The sequence below is a fragment of the Astatotilapia calliptera genome, chromosome 3 (genome assembly GCF_900246225.1).
Source record: "Astatotilapia calliptera chromosome 3, fAstCal1.2, whole genome shotgun sequence".
NCBI classification, from domain to species: domain Eukaryota; kingdom Metazoa; phylum Chordata; class Actinopteri; order Cichliformes; family Cichlidae; genus Astatotilapia; species Astatotilapia calliptera.
The window spans coordinates 29,839,969-29,855,346 of record NC_039304.1 but is presented as its reverse complement, the minus strand read 5'-3'; the positions used below and the strand labels follow the sequence as shown (position 1 = coordinate 29,855,346).

Genomic DNA, 15,378 nt, shown 5'->3' with positions numbered 1-15,378 from the left:
CATTTTTCAGATCACTATTTGAAGCAACAAAGTGTGCAGTTGTAACAATTTTATGTTATTATTCCAGTAGCACTTTTTTAAATAAATGCATTAATTAATTGATTAATCTATTTAATTTTCATATAAGCACAGTGATATAAATAATGTTGTTTTATTGAGTTTTACTTTGAAATATGTGATTTTGGTGTACACAGCAGTGTAGTATTACTGCACCTTTCCTTGAGACTTGATACTTCCACAACACTGAGTACTACTTATAATAATAATAATAATAATAATAATAATAATAATAATAATAATAATAATAATAATAATAATAATAAATTTTTATTTATGAGTGCCTTTCAGGTCACCCAAGGACACTTTACAATAGGATATTTGACTGTTGCTTGCCTGGGAATAAGGTGGACCAGGTATATACCAAGAATTTAGAAAAGTTTTTGCCACTTTGGAAAATATACTTTTTTTCCCATCATGTTCAAACTTTATTAGTTTTTTGAAATACCTACACATGTAACTGAATAAGTATAAATACAAATATTTACCACTTTTATTTCAATCTATTTGCGTAAATTGGTTTGGTTCTGATGGTTTCTTTGTTGTGTCGTTGTTGAAAGCTGAACAGCAGCTGAACCAAATTGAGTGGCAATAGCACAACTGTTCCAGGAGGGGGCAGAGTGACCCTGCCCTGCTCTGTGACTCCATCGTTGTCTGGGTACAACTGGTTACTGAGTACAATTTGTGACTTTGCTGGATTTAGTTTTCCAATTAAACAAATAAATCAGCATCAATGTCTGCATGTCACTAATCACATCTATTTAAAAAGTACTGATCTAGGACAAGTTTTTGTTAAGGAACGTACAGTGGTTTTTACATGTAAGATCTTCATAATCTGTGTAATTTACTCTTATTAGCCTTGTGCTTTGCGCTGGGCAGAGGGGGAGGGGCGGTAGTTACACTCAGTAGCACAGGAACAGAGTGGGAGGGAGAGAGAGAGAAAGAGAGCCAGGGACAACAACGTCACATTAGAAAGGTATAGTAATCATCCACAACTATTTTCAGTTGCGGATGACAAAGGATTCAGAAAGTTTTTTCATGCAGATCCATATGACAGAGAATGTGCATGTTCTTTTTTTATTTCAATTTATATTTAATTGTGTTGTGGTTTGCAGTGTTTTGTGTTGTTTCATTTTAAATTTGTTTAAAAGGTGAAAATTTAAATAGTTAAAAGTTGAAATGTAAATAGTTGGTTTTTGTATTATATGATTTATTTATTACATTTTATGTGGAGTGAATAAATAAAAGTATATTTGCGGTGGCTGCTAGAGACAAAGCACGTACGAACTCCAAAACATGTACAAAAGACAACAGAAGTGCTCCAGGATGCTGGGCGCAGTGTTGAGCTTTTGTTACCTCGTGGCTATACAAGCCAGCAAGTACCAACGACCGGATTTGGTGCATGGTAGTAACAGGTAAATGAACATTTTTTTAAATTATTTGAATATATATGAGTGCCTGTGTATAAATACACAAACAATACACATATGCTTTCAATTGTGTAATTTAAGTGATCTAGGTAGCTCTGTTTTGGAAGTTCAGTTAACACTAGAAATGTGTTTTGGAGTTTGTACGTGCTTTGTCTCTGGGGGCCACCACATATATTTATAAAAAAAAATGGTAAATGGCGTGTATTTGTATAGCACGTTTCTAGTCCCTACGGACCCCAAAGCACTTTACACAACCTGTCATCCACCCATTCACACACTGGTGATGGCAAGCTACATTGTAGCCACAGCTGCCCTGGGGCACACTGACAGAGGTTTATATGTATATATAAACATATATAAATAAAACCACTTTTTTAACATTAGTAATGCCTTTTGTGCATAATTTTATATTATTGTTAATAATAAATTAATTAAAGCAACAAAACAACCAGAAGAGCCGGTTCTCTAAAAAGAGCCGGAAATCCCATCACTACTGTTTCAAGGGTAACTTGTCACAGGCTGCAGGTAGACTCCTGCCTCTGTGAATATGCTGCTTAGGGCCTTTTCCTTTGGTGGGATGATCAGAGCATCAGTGCCTCTGGTACACTTGTTGTCAGCCCCTTCCTCTAGCCAGTAGCGGTTTTTGATACAGGCGACATGGGCGGTTGCCCCGGGCGGCATCACGGGCATCGGGCATCACGGTACTCATGCTGCCCCGACATCAGCCAGCGCATATTGGGGATGTCATAGGCACCGATCGGTTTTCTATCGCCCATTTGCTGGGAGTAAGGGCGCCCTCCGTTTGCGAGGTGCGCCTGCTGCTTGTGGCACAGGAAGGAGAGGGCGGGCGGCGGGGGAGTCTCAGGGTGGCTGGAGCAGCATCTAATAACCAACTCGCAAAATAAAACAAAATAAAAACAAAACAAAAAACACGAACAAACACGGGGGGGGGGGGGGGAGTGTTCGCCCAGGGCGCCAAACAGACTAGGACCGCCACTGGCTCTAGCTGTCAATGATGCATGCTATAGACGGATGCCATCTTCTTCCTCCTGATCACCGTTTGTTATCAGCAGCTTGCCTAGTATGCAAGGCAAGCTGTATGTGAGTAGAGTGATTTAAAAAAAAAAAAAAAAACAGAGTCTGAGAGGACAATTACAAAAACATTTTAGTAAGCATGAAAATGTAATAGGTTTTTGTGTTCGACAATATAATCACATATATTCAAATCTAACTGGGCAAATATAATTGCAATAATGTGGAAACACAAACGGTAGGAGAAAAGGTGCTGCTTTTTCTGTTATACTTTTGGTGTCACAGTATGTTTGTGAGAAACTGACATGAACAAAAGCCCCACGTCTAATTTTACATTGTTGGTGTGACCTCAAATATAGCTGGCACACAAAAATAACAGTTGCGAAGTGTTTGTCCAGTTTGCAGACTCAAAGTGTGTGTTTATCACAGCAGCACATCTCTTATAGAGGAACCATGAAAACAGTCCCGTTCACACAATGTTGACCAGAAACACAACAATTTAGTGTTGGGAAGAAAAGAAGAAGAAGTGACTGCACTTTAGTGTCAGTGAAAATTCTGCAACCATGTGCACAAAGGCTAATTTGTACACCGGACAGGCTGTTGCAATGTCTAACACCACCACGTCTCGACCCTTTAATTAGACTCAGCGTTGGCATCGATGAAATCAATCAATAATAGATGCAGTAGAGGGGCAACAATGAGACAAGTCCCAAAACAGCTGGAAAGTGTAGTGGTAACATGACACATCTTTGGAGCAGGAGTCGCAAGTTCAGTCCCACCCAGTAAGGGTCCTGTCTAGACCCTTCATGCTTAAAAAAAGGCAGTGGAACGCCGCAGCTACATCTCCAGCATGGACACAAGAACATTTCACTACATATGATACTGTATGTAACAAAATAAAAGCTTGTTTGTTTGTTAAACAGGTATGGTTTTACAGTGGAGGCCATTTTTCCCTCCTCACCTTTTCTGGCTGTTTTTCACTATTTTTGAATTTGACTGTGGTCAGTCTCATTACTGGTAGTATGTGGCAATATCTGGATACTACAGAGGCTGCACAAATAGTCCAACTCATCAAGGATAGCACATCAATATGTGCCATTGCTAGAAAGTTTGCTGTGTCTGCCAGCACAGTCTCAAGGGCCTGGAGGAGATTCCAGGAGACAGGCAGCTACTCTAGGAGAGCTGGACTGGGCTGTACGAGATCCTTAACCCATCAGCAGGACTATCTGCATCTTTGTGCAAGGAAGAACAGGATGAGCACCGTCAGATTCTTACAGAATGACATCCAGCAGCCCACTGTGTGGATTTGAAACAGACTTCACAACAGTGGCCTAATTATCATTAAACCATGTGGCCTTTCATTCCTAACACATTACCTTGTCCATGTCAATATAGATACTAAGCATGACTTATTCTCCCTATTGAGTTCTGAGTATAGAGTATAATAACAAAGAAATCATTATGCCAAAATCTTAATTTTGTATTAAATATTTCACAGACAAAAAGACTATTTTATATGATCCTTTTTAAAGAACAGTAGGTGACGGCTGTGGTGACAGTTCTGAACTAATGAGTGGCCCTGAAGATGCTGGATAATGTATGGCTAGAGATTGTAAGGGTTAATAACTTAGTATTCATTAGTGATTGAATGATGGATTTAAAGTAATTCAATTTGGATTAAAAACATTATTTTTTAAGGCAGACCTAAAGCCATGCTCATCTTATTCTTTTGTATTCTCTGGTGCACTTTCTGATATTGATAGTTTTTCCATCACACATATAGAAAGCAAGATTTCTGACATGCTAAATTATGGTGGCACAAATTTTTCCAGACAAAAATGCATTAACAGACTCTTTAAACAGTGTTGCTTAAAGTATGTAAGTGGTGCTGCTGTGGGACGATGTCTCTGCAAGAGGAAATATTAGCATGAAATGCACCCGCTAACGCTGACCAACAGTGTCCTAGTTGGTTTCCTGTGTATCTGCAAACAGCTAGCGGCTATCTTAAGTAAACATAATTATGATTCAAACTTGATTTGAAAATATAAAACAGAAGAAGCTAAACATTAAAACTATCACACGATTTACCTGGTATCACAGAGACTTTGTTTCCCATGAGCTTGAGCTACCAATGACCTCATGTGTCTGTTAATGCAGGTAAGTATTTTTAACTGCGGTTGAAATGTCTGAAGGTTTGAATGAATGAACTACAGTCAGCATCTGAGTTGATATGTGATAAACTTTGTTAGTTAACAGTTTGTAACAGGTCTATGTACACTAATCACAAACACACACACAGGCATGCTCAACTCAGTGTTTGTGTGTGTGTGTGTGTGTGTGTGTGTGTGTGTGTGTGTGTGTGTGTGTGTGTGTGTGTGTGTGTGTGTGTGTGTGTGTGAAGAAGAGTGTATTGCCAAAGGTTAAAGGCACTGGTATCACTTTTGCTGGTTACCATTTTTAGCCACGTGGTGGGGCTCTGTGGTTTTGCTTTCTGCTCCATTTTTATGGTGGTTTGCAAGAGTCAAGTGTACAACTTCACTGCGTTTAAATATGTAATATTAGAGGACAAATGTGCTTTGTATTGTAATATCTATGTCATTATTTGTAGCAGTGTTCATGCAACTCTGAATTCTAACTTGGTGGAAACTTTATTGTAACATTGTTACAAACTTTTGAACTCATCGGGTTTGTGCTGAAGATCTTTCCAGTAAATATTTCAGGGAGTGCCCTTAAGGGTGTCCTGTGTTGGTTCTGTTTCTTGAATGAGTCATTGTTCGGCCTCACTTTACCAGTACTGTATCACTTCTTGTTTTGAAATGTCACTAACCACACATCTGTTACACTTCAGGTTTTCACCAGTTATTTTCCTCAAAGGCTGACCAGCTCAGTTGATCCTATACACAAACTAGTGGGAAATGCTTGAAATAAATAGAAAATGACGTGATGGAGAAGGGAAAGGGAGTATTTATGGTATGATCACTTCTTTAAAAAGCAACTGTGTCATCCAATTCCCCTCACCATATCTCAGAAAACAGGAAACTGTGTAATATCTCAAAGCGGCTAAGAGGCCTCAGTACATTTAGACGTGGTCAGACTCATCTGAGCGTACACAGTAACTGTCTTTGAACAAACATGTCTGAACTACTTGATGCTACAGTTGACATCAGAAGTTTCATCATAGTGAACAATGTCATGGTAATTTGGGGTTTTGAATAATTCCTTTGAACTGTCCTTTTTCCTGGGTAAAATGATTTTACAGCAGACATCTTCGACGATTTATAAAAAGCTCCTCTGTTTTTCATAAGGGGTCACAGCCCCGCGTAGCTCTACAACTCCAAAGGAAAACATGTCTTCTCCCAGGATCATTCCAAGTCAGTTCAGCCTATGAGGCTGTCAGCCATCTAAAGACATATTATTAAAAATTAAAATCTTAAACATAATGGTGGTAATGGTGATAAACTCCAGCCTAATCTTAACTGACTATGCAGTCAGTGCAGCTACAAAATTCTACTTGGTACAAAGTTATACCGGTAAACCACCAGTGAAATATCTGTCTGCGGATCTGTTAACCAAATGTTTCCAGCCATAAAGCTGCTGTTAACATCATCAAACCAGACTATTTGTAGTTTCAAAAAAAATTAATGATGCTAGTTTTATTTTTTTCTGATTTTATTTTCTTATAAGAGAAAGATATGCGAGGTCTGACACAAGTAACCTAAACACTGGATTTATTTAAAAGTATGAAACTGAAGCTCAGATGTTTTTTTGTGATTACATGTGAAAACAATGTCGCTCACAACTCATAAAGATGTTGATCTACAGAGAAGTAACATCAGTGGCTGATCGTCAGTAGCATAGATGTGGGAGGTGTTACACACAGTTTGTGTTGCTACGCTTTAAACAGGAAACATCAAAACTTTTTTTGTTTCATCAGCAGTGTGTTTACAGAGAGATCATTTTCCTTGAAGTAAACAAGAAAAAATTTAAATTAAAAGACGTTCAACTTCATGGCGTGCACATACGTGAAGAGACCACTGTGAACACCACACTGTGAGTTTCAGTCATTGTCGGTAAGCTCTCTCTGCTTCACATGAACACGTGACACCAGGAAAACCACAGTGGTGCTGGCCAAAGAGACACTGCAGCAGCTACACAGTTTCAGGTTCTTAATAAAGACCCCCCTCATGACAATATTAGTCCATCTTATTTCTGATTATAGTACAAAAATTGTAAAATGTCTTAAAACTATGTTTATTGTATTGATATATACATACGGTTTAGCAAAAGCCTTCATACAGAATCATAAAGAGTAACTTTCTATACACGTATAATAATGCATGTGGCTTTCTGTTGGGTGTCGATTAATATTTGAGTTTCTCTCCAGGTCTGTTTCACTGATTTCCTCCCTTGTATTTATTTTGTTCCGTTCTTCTGTTTCCACAACTTTTTCTTTCCTTTTTCTGAGTTTTTGGCTTCTTGTTTTATTTTGGTAATTACCTTTCCTTGTGCATTTTCTGTCATTTAACTTCCTATCTTTGTCTTTACACTTACTTAACTAACGCCTTGCACAGAGGAGATTGGGCCTTTGCTGTAACTGCTCCTAAATTGTTCCACTTCACTTCAAATCAGGACCTCCCCAACATTGGACAGTTTTAAAACCCGTCTGAAAACCCACTTTTACTCCATGACTTTTAAATCAGAATGAGTTTGTATTACTTTCATTTATCTTACTTCTTACTCAAATCTTCTAATTTTATTATCCTTTCTCCTAACTTGTATCATGTCTCCCTACGTTTGTATTTCTTTTATTGTACAACACCTTGGTCAACATGTGTTGTTTTAAATGTGCTATTTAAATCAAATTGACTTTGACTCTTGCTTCCACTTCTGTTTTGTTTTCACATTTCATGCCCTTGCCCCTGTGTTTGTGTTTGGTTCTGCTGAAGTTTTCTCTCTTATATTGTTAAGGTTTTTGCTTTGCAGTTTAAAGCACATGGAGGTGACTGCTGTTATGCACTAACACTATATAAAAATAATCCAACTGATCAGAATCATAATACGAGAAAAGCACTGTAGCTGTCTGTGCAATCAGCCCTAAGTCATCACTGCTACATAGTTGCAATCTTACAGTTGCCAAGTATTTTAGCGTTTTCATAATTATACTCATTTAAAGACGCAATCTTATTAGCTCACTATTACTTTAAGTTTAGAGGACCCGAGTTCACAGATATGACTGAGCTGTGACATTTTTCTGTAGTTGTGTAACCACAGTTATGGTGGCAAGTTTCCACACATTAGTCAAATAACAACATAAACTAATGTCAGACTGAATCAAATATAGGGGGGGGGGGGATTTACTGAAAGGCTTCTGGAAACTTTTAAGGTGGATTGCTCTGTTTCATGAACGGCCATTATGTCAAACGGACAGCTAAATGACAGATTTTGTTGCAATCATTGCATTAGCTGTGATCGCTTCTGGGCTTTTTTTATCACACTCACACACTGTCAGGGTCCCTGTGCCTACCCGGTCGGCTCAGTACGGCTACATATGTTTTGTATTCCTTTTTTTATTTTTTTCCTGCTCTCTCCTTTCCCCTTTTTCCCTCCTCCCTCTGCCTGGGCGGAGCTTACCTGCGGGCTCCTGCCCTTGGCCCACGCACCTGTGGCTCATCACGAGTGATCCAGCTCCTTTATAAGATGGCAGCCCTGTGTTTCTCGTCGCTGGACCGTTGCCGACCCTCGTTAGTGTAACCCCAGCTCAATGACTTCAGAAGTGTTTCATAGCGATTTACCTAACTACCCATTCGTGTCTCTGTGTACAGATTCCCTGGACCTACCCCTGTGTTACCCGAGTGAGTGGAGTGTGAGGAGGAGTGGACGGAGAGTGTGCGTGTCTTTCCCGTTCGTGTGTGGACCCCCGGAGCCCGGCTTTCCCCTCACTTTTGTAAATAATCACCTGGTGCATCATAATAAAGACTCTTGTGCTTTCAAGACCTAGAGCCTGCGCGTGAGTCCGTTCAGTCCCGTTGTGACACACAGGCTCTTTCTTTGAGTGCTTATGTTTTACCGCAAAGCTGACACTAAAGTAGAAAATTGTCCAAAGGCAGCAATTCTTATCTATGGGTTGTGATACAACCCTAACTGCTTACCAGTGCCTTTGTTGCCTGTGGGAGATCAGGCTTTGGCTGCTTAGCTGCAGTTAAGATGCACTCACCTTTAACGTACACTCATCTGAAGCTAAAAATACAATAGATCAACCTTATTATGTAAAGTGCAAGTGTGATATTTGACTTTCTCTCATTAGGGCTTTGTGAAAAGTGCTATATAAATGCAATCCGTTGTTGTTGTTGTTATTATATAATGATATGTATTGGGTGTTAAAATTAAAAACCTTTATCATTGCAAGAGTGACATTAAAAGCAGCAACACTGACCAAGAGAGCTGTTCTCTATATTGTGAAAGTGTTGGCTATACTGGTTGTGGGGTTTGCACATATAGACGCGGATAACAAAAAAAACAGCCCAAGAGGAGATTTCTAGATAAAAAGTAACCAATGGGAGATTCTCCTGATAGAGACAGAGTTGGCCACTTGGCAACAGCATACAGACAGCAGTGATGTGCACAGTTTCCACAGGCAGTAATAAAACGTAAACCCCAATGATAGACAGTGTCGAACCTCTTTAGGCACTTGTCTGGGGAATTCATAAAGATGGTGTCCATACACCTACATCTTAGTCCATCGAGACACTTACTTCACTCCATCTGTCTCTGGGTGTGTTTAAAAATATATATGTGTCTGAAAAGTGTTTTGTTTTGTTTTTTTCTCGCAGTTGTATGTGACATAGTTTGGGAGACAAGCTAGCATAGGTTTACCACACACAGTCCCAATATTTCAAAACAGGGAAATGTTGGCTGCAGCGAATCAGATCAGTCAGGACAGACCAGGCAGGTCAGCATGGTCATATATCCTCTTTACATGTAATTTCTCTGAGCAGGCTGCATAGAAATGAGCTTTATCTTGATGATGGGTAGTTCACTTCCTCCTGTGTTAAGTCCCCACAGAACCCTAACTTCTGCTTAAGGCATATACTATTATAGGCCTCATCGTGCAAGCACAGACTGAAGCCCTGCAGAGGAAATAAGAAAATAAGCATATTTTCATCTACATAGTGTGCAGAGGAAAACAGCACTTAGCAGCAGTGTTGAAATATTTCACAACTTATTGTACAAAGCTCCACCAGTGTTACTCCAGACCAAAGTGATTTCCTTATTGTAAAGAAATCTCCAGCTCAGCAAGGAAAAGACTTGTTCAGGAGAGGGGAACTCGAACACATTTGTCTTTAATTTTTTATTTTTTTTATTTTGTCCAATATAATTTTTGCGGACTGTGTAACATGTATACATACAGTATATACAGACAGGGTGCTGCAGTGGTAATAAGAAACTGAGTCATAACAGAGATGGTGGTTTATTTAAATGTTTAAATGGACTCTGCAGTTCATTATCTGGATCCATGTTCTCCTCTATTCTGGGGTGAATAAAGTTTAGGACAACACTCTGTTAAGTGCAACATATCTGAAGGCAGGATGTGGTTATGTTCTTCCTGCAGAAATGTTATTAGAAAAGGACTCTAATCTCTCATCTTATCTTCACATCTAGCTTAGATACAGTTGTTTGTAGCAGTAAATGCAGGGTTTGTAATGTTAATGCAAAGTAGGACTGACTACCAATAATAAGGGCCCAGTATTGATAATGTTTAATGTAAGTGGGAATTTGTATTTATTTAGGCTGCTTTCTCTGACCTAAACATTTTTGTTATAGCAAAAATAAGCAATGCTGTTGTACATCTTAACTGTTTTTTTAACTAAGTTTAATTAAGTTTTAATGTGTTCTAGTTGGATTTTAAATAGCGTGCCTACTTTAATCTTGCTGCATATCATGCAAGCTTAAGACTGCTTGTTCTGCTTCTGTGTTTATTGAAACCTCCCCCCACTCTCCACCCTCTCAGTTTTTTCTCTGCACTTACTTGTGAAGCCACAGTTTGACAGACAAGAAGAGGAAACAGACGTTGTTCCTCTCCCCACAGCGATGGTTGGTGGTCGACTTTGTTATCGTAGCTACTTCGTTAAGAGCATTGTGCTACTCCTCTGGGTCTGCCTCTACTGTAAGTACACCTGTGCTTTCAGATCTTTCTCAGATGTGTGTCACAAATACAATTCTAATGTGTTGTATTTGTTTGCTTCATAAACTCTGATACATGCTTAGTTAGTACATCAGAAGTGCTTCAACTCTTGCGAAGTGACGTGTCTTCCTTGGAAGAGGCTTGCAGTGTATTTTGTGAGTTGTGTGAGTTTCTAAACCTGGTGTTACAAAATGTAGTGGTGACTTTAAAGCTATAATATCATGTGAACTTATGAACTTGAGAACTGGGTGCATTCATATAAAACATAAATATAAATAAGATTTTAATTTTTTTCAACACCTAAATATTCTTATTATGTTAGTTTTCTCCCGATTAAGTCTCATGTTCTTGTGCTATGTTTTAAAAGTGTTCTCCCTACTATTAGTATTTATAACTTAGTGAACATTGACCATGTTACATCTTGTATTTCTAAATTGGCAGTTTGGTTTGCATCTTTGCTACTTCAGATTTCCTCTTGCATCTGTTTAGAAGTCTAACAAAAGAAAGTCAAGGACTGATCAGCATTTCTGTTTCTATTGCGTCCTGATTTTCTTTATTTTTGTATTTCTTAAGTATTTTAAGTATATGATGCAAGTGTTATTTCTATTGTACACTTCTTATGCTTATGCATAACTTCTCATACAGTACAGTTCTATGTAGTAATTGATCTGACTGAAATGGGGGTGTGAACACATTTCAGAAGTCTTTTGTACAGACATAAATTGATCTGTGTTGATTCTCTTCTATTTAGAAACAAAAACAAAAGAAAAGAAAAAATACATGAAAAACATGTAGTGACTAGAAAAGACAAATAAACTCAGTATAGTAAAAAATAAAAATAAAAAAAAAGCTGTGAGTCAAATATGACACTAGCAACAGAAGCATTTCCTGAGTATCTCCACCAGTTGCAGCAACACTTGCCAAAAGTGATGAGCTCACAACACAGAGGGCAGCTGTAACCTTTGTCCACAAATTCTTTAATTGCACCATTTTTTATATCAAAATGCAGCAATTTTGGTTCACACAATTTTCACACAGACTATTCTTGTGTTGAAGTACTGATTATTACTATAAATAACCACTACTAACGAACAACTGCTTTCAGATGGTTTTCTCTTTGTCTGAGTATTTAGTTTTGTTATCTATTCATTTTTTATGAATTCACATTTCTATTCATCCTAAAATTACAAAATAATTACTCATCGTGTGTATATAGAGAAACAACAAACTATAAGCATTTATTGAGCAATAACATGTAATTATTTTTGCCATATTTAAATTTTAGCTATGCCGGGTCACTCATATTATAAATGTCAATTGACGTATGTCTTCAATCTGTAATGAGATTTTTTGTCTTTTTTTTTGTGTGTGTACAGTTTTATTATTTTTGCATTGGCAATCAATGTTTGCATACTAAAACTAGAGCATATGGTTGCAGGCAATTTGGTCTTTTTTTCTGACTGACTGACTGACTGACTGACTGACTGAACAGCAAAGTTTCATGAGCATTATACTCAGTTGTTTGTCTATGTATTTTTCAGATGTCGAGGCTTCCAGTGGAAAACACATGATTCACAAAAAAGTTGGAGATACTGTGGAGCTTTCGTCAGGCTTACCAACTGAAGGTGTGACTGTGGCAACATGGAAATATGGAGAAAACAAAGTCGCAGAGAAAGATAAGGGTGTTTCTAAAAAATCTCCATTTAAGGACAGATCAGAGCTGAACCTCACAGACTTTACTTTAACAGTGAGAAAACTGACTCTTCAAGATTCTGGTAATTTCACTTTTGTCTCAGAGGTGAATGATAAGCAAAGGCCTTCAGTCACCATCACTCTGCAAATTCATGGTAAGAGACTTTTTTTTATAATTCATCTAATTATAAAGCATCCTAATGAAACACTTTTTTAAAAATTTCTTTCCTTTTTATTTCAATTTATTTGTGTGTGCTTTCTGTGCATTCTCAGCCACCTTAATGTATTAATGTTAAATAAGGATTTTGTATAATACTATTTTATATTATTTTATATTTTGTATTTTTGTGACCAGCTGATATAGTAGTGAACAATAATTGTTTGGATTTAATGAAGTTTGTTGTCATTGGTAGGCCTAATTTTATATTATACATTTGCAGAACTGAACAAACATCTACTTTAATATGTGATGCAAAATGTGACCTGACACAGACTCTCTTTTTCCTTCTGTTTTCTCATTAGAGCCCATAACTAAGCAGCCTGTCATTAAAATCAATTCTACCAGGATTCCCTCAAATGAATCATGTAAAGTTCTGCTGGAGTGCAGCACAACTGGTGATGTCAGCTACAAGTGGATTGTGGGAAACCAAACACTAACTGGTCCCAGGCAACAATACATCATCAGGGAGCAGGATGGAGAGACCAATGTCACCTGCACAGTTTCCAATCATGTCAGTGAGAAGTCTGCATTTCAAACAGTGAAGTGCAGCAACAGCACACAACAAGAACCAGCAGAGCCTCCAAGAGATAAAGGACACATAACAAGTATATGATGCTTATTTATAATATATTGATACAATCCTCAGCTCCAACATGATCATAAGTATTGCAAAGCTGGGAAATGGTATAGCAGGATAAACAATTTATACAGTATTGAAGCCTGGAGAAACAGTTGCTCAAGTCCACTTTAAAAAATAGAAAGTCTGATTACTTGGAAGATGTTGAATGATGTTGAATATAGGGTTAGACATTGAAATTATAATTATATAATTATTATTATAATTATCATTCAAGTTTTGAAAACTACATATCTGCAAAAATTTTGTTGTCATTGATTTGGATATTTTCTTTAAAGTATTTTGGTTGTTTTTGTTTAATTCTAGGATGTTCCTAACATAATCAATGTCATCATTTGCAGAAAAAGACATTTTTCTTTTCGTGGGTGTAGCTGGTGGATGTTTGGTGCTTGTCACTATAGTCACTATAGTAGGAGTCTGTTGCTGCAGAAAAAGACATATTGGTAAGAAAGTCTTGAGTATGTCCATTTTTTTAGCTAACATTAAAATCACCTTAATAATGTCATATTTTCATAGTTTATTTGATGTTTTCCATTTGTAACCAGGAAGTGACACAAATGACCTCACTGTGTATGCTGATGTTAGTGAGCTTACAAAAGAAGATGTAAGTATGTTTATACACTTTGCACACATAAGGAAAAATATGTTTCTTTAAAGTTTTACTTTCAATGATTTTACCTGTCTCTGTCCACTCTCAGGGGACAGGGACCATGCAGCCTTGCTCGGTGTACGAAACCATTGATAACAGAGTCCCAACCGTTAAACCTGGGGTAAGAGCAAAACTTTGTTTGAGATTCTGTAAGACTGAATTGTACTCTGTTATTAAGAAATATTTCAGGTGGCTACAATATACTTTTCCCTGCCTTATGGTGAATATATAGTACTCCACTTTTTATAGTTCACTTTTAATTTTTAGGAAATACTGGTTAATGTTAAAACAGACAAAGTAACTGTTGATTTGATGTCTTTGTTTTTCCCATCTTTTTGTCACACTTACAGCCTCAGACTGTCTATGACAAGATCCAGCTTAATCGTGTGAGGAAGGTTTCAGTGTCGCCCTACCAAGATGTGTCCTAGATGGAGCTTTGTTTGTCCATTATTTGTGTAAACATAAAAGAGGTGGAGTTAACCATTTTGCCTCTAACAACAATTATAAAATGGGCAGAATAAGGAAATACAAGGTTAATTTCCATCACTAGTGTGTGAATCTGTGTGTGAATGGGTGGATGACTGGATGTGTAAAGCGCTTTGGGGTCCAGGGACTAGTAAAGTGCTATACAAATACAGGCCATTTACCATTTAATTTGAAAACAAAAGAGGTAACATTTGATTACTACATTTAGTATGTAACTTTTATAATATTGGAAAAAAGTGTCTCTTTTTTCTTTGTGTTGATGTTGTAAGCTATATGAGGAAATTTCATTAACATTGTACATTTTGTAAAATACAGAGTATATTGTGATTTTTTCTTGTGATACATTTAATGGCATTAATGTGAATTATTTTCTTAATAATTATTTTGTTAAAAATAGTTCTACTAATAATTTCGTATCGCTATAAAACTATCTGCACAATATGGCATGCAGTGCTCATTCTACTACAATTATTTTCAGTCCCAAACAGGGGCGGACTGGGCATCTGTGGATTCTGGAGAATCACAGAACGGCCGGTACTCCAGGAAGGCCCACCACTCTCCACACATGCTTTCAAAACCTGCCCCCCACACACACACACACTCACACTAATCTCTTTCACACTCCAGTGCTCTAGAGAGCAGCACTGCACCTCTAAGTTGGATGCCAGCTGCATTTGCTGTGACCGCCAGGCAAGGAGAAGAAGAAGTAGAGTAGTAGTAGTTTGGGCTGGGCCCAGTCAAAATCCAGGGCTGTTTTTTAGTCCCAATCCATCCCTGGTCCCAAACATTGAATCAACAGACATCTTTATTAACAAAGTGATAGTTAACAGTGACTCAGAGTTTTTGAACTATGACTATCCTCATTAACTCAGGATTAACGCTCCTTCATAGTATAGCTCTTAATTCTGCTGCCTGCCCCAGACTCCCCACCAGCCAAACACAACAAACTGTATCCTGCTAGTCAGAGCCGTTGAATGGAAGAGTCAGATCGTC

At 37.7% G+C, this 15,378-nt stretch overlaps 1 long non-coding RNA gene across 1 annotated transcript; it reads left to right on the top strand.

Annotated features, from left to right (window-relative positions):
- Nucleotides 1-8,203: 8,203 nt before the first annotated feature.
- On the top strand, nucleotides 8,204-8,512 carry LOC113019209 (uncharacterized). The gene is made up of 2 exons (XR_003271980.1): nucleotides 8,204-8,260; nucleotides 8,342-8,512. It is a non-coding gene; the product is annotated as an uncharacterized LOC113019209 (long non-coding RNA).
- Nucleotides 8,513-15,378: the final 6,866 nt, after the last annotated feature.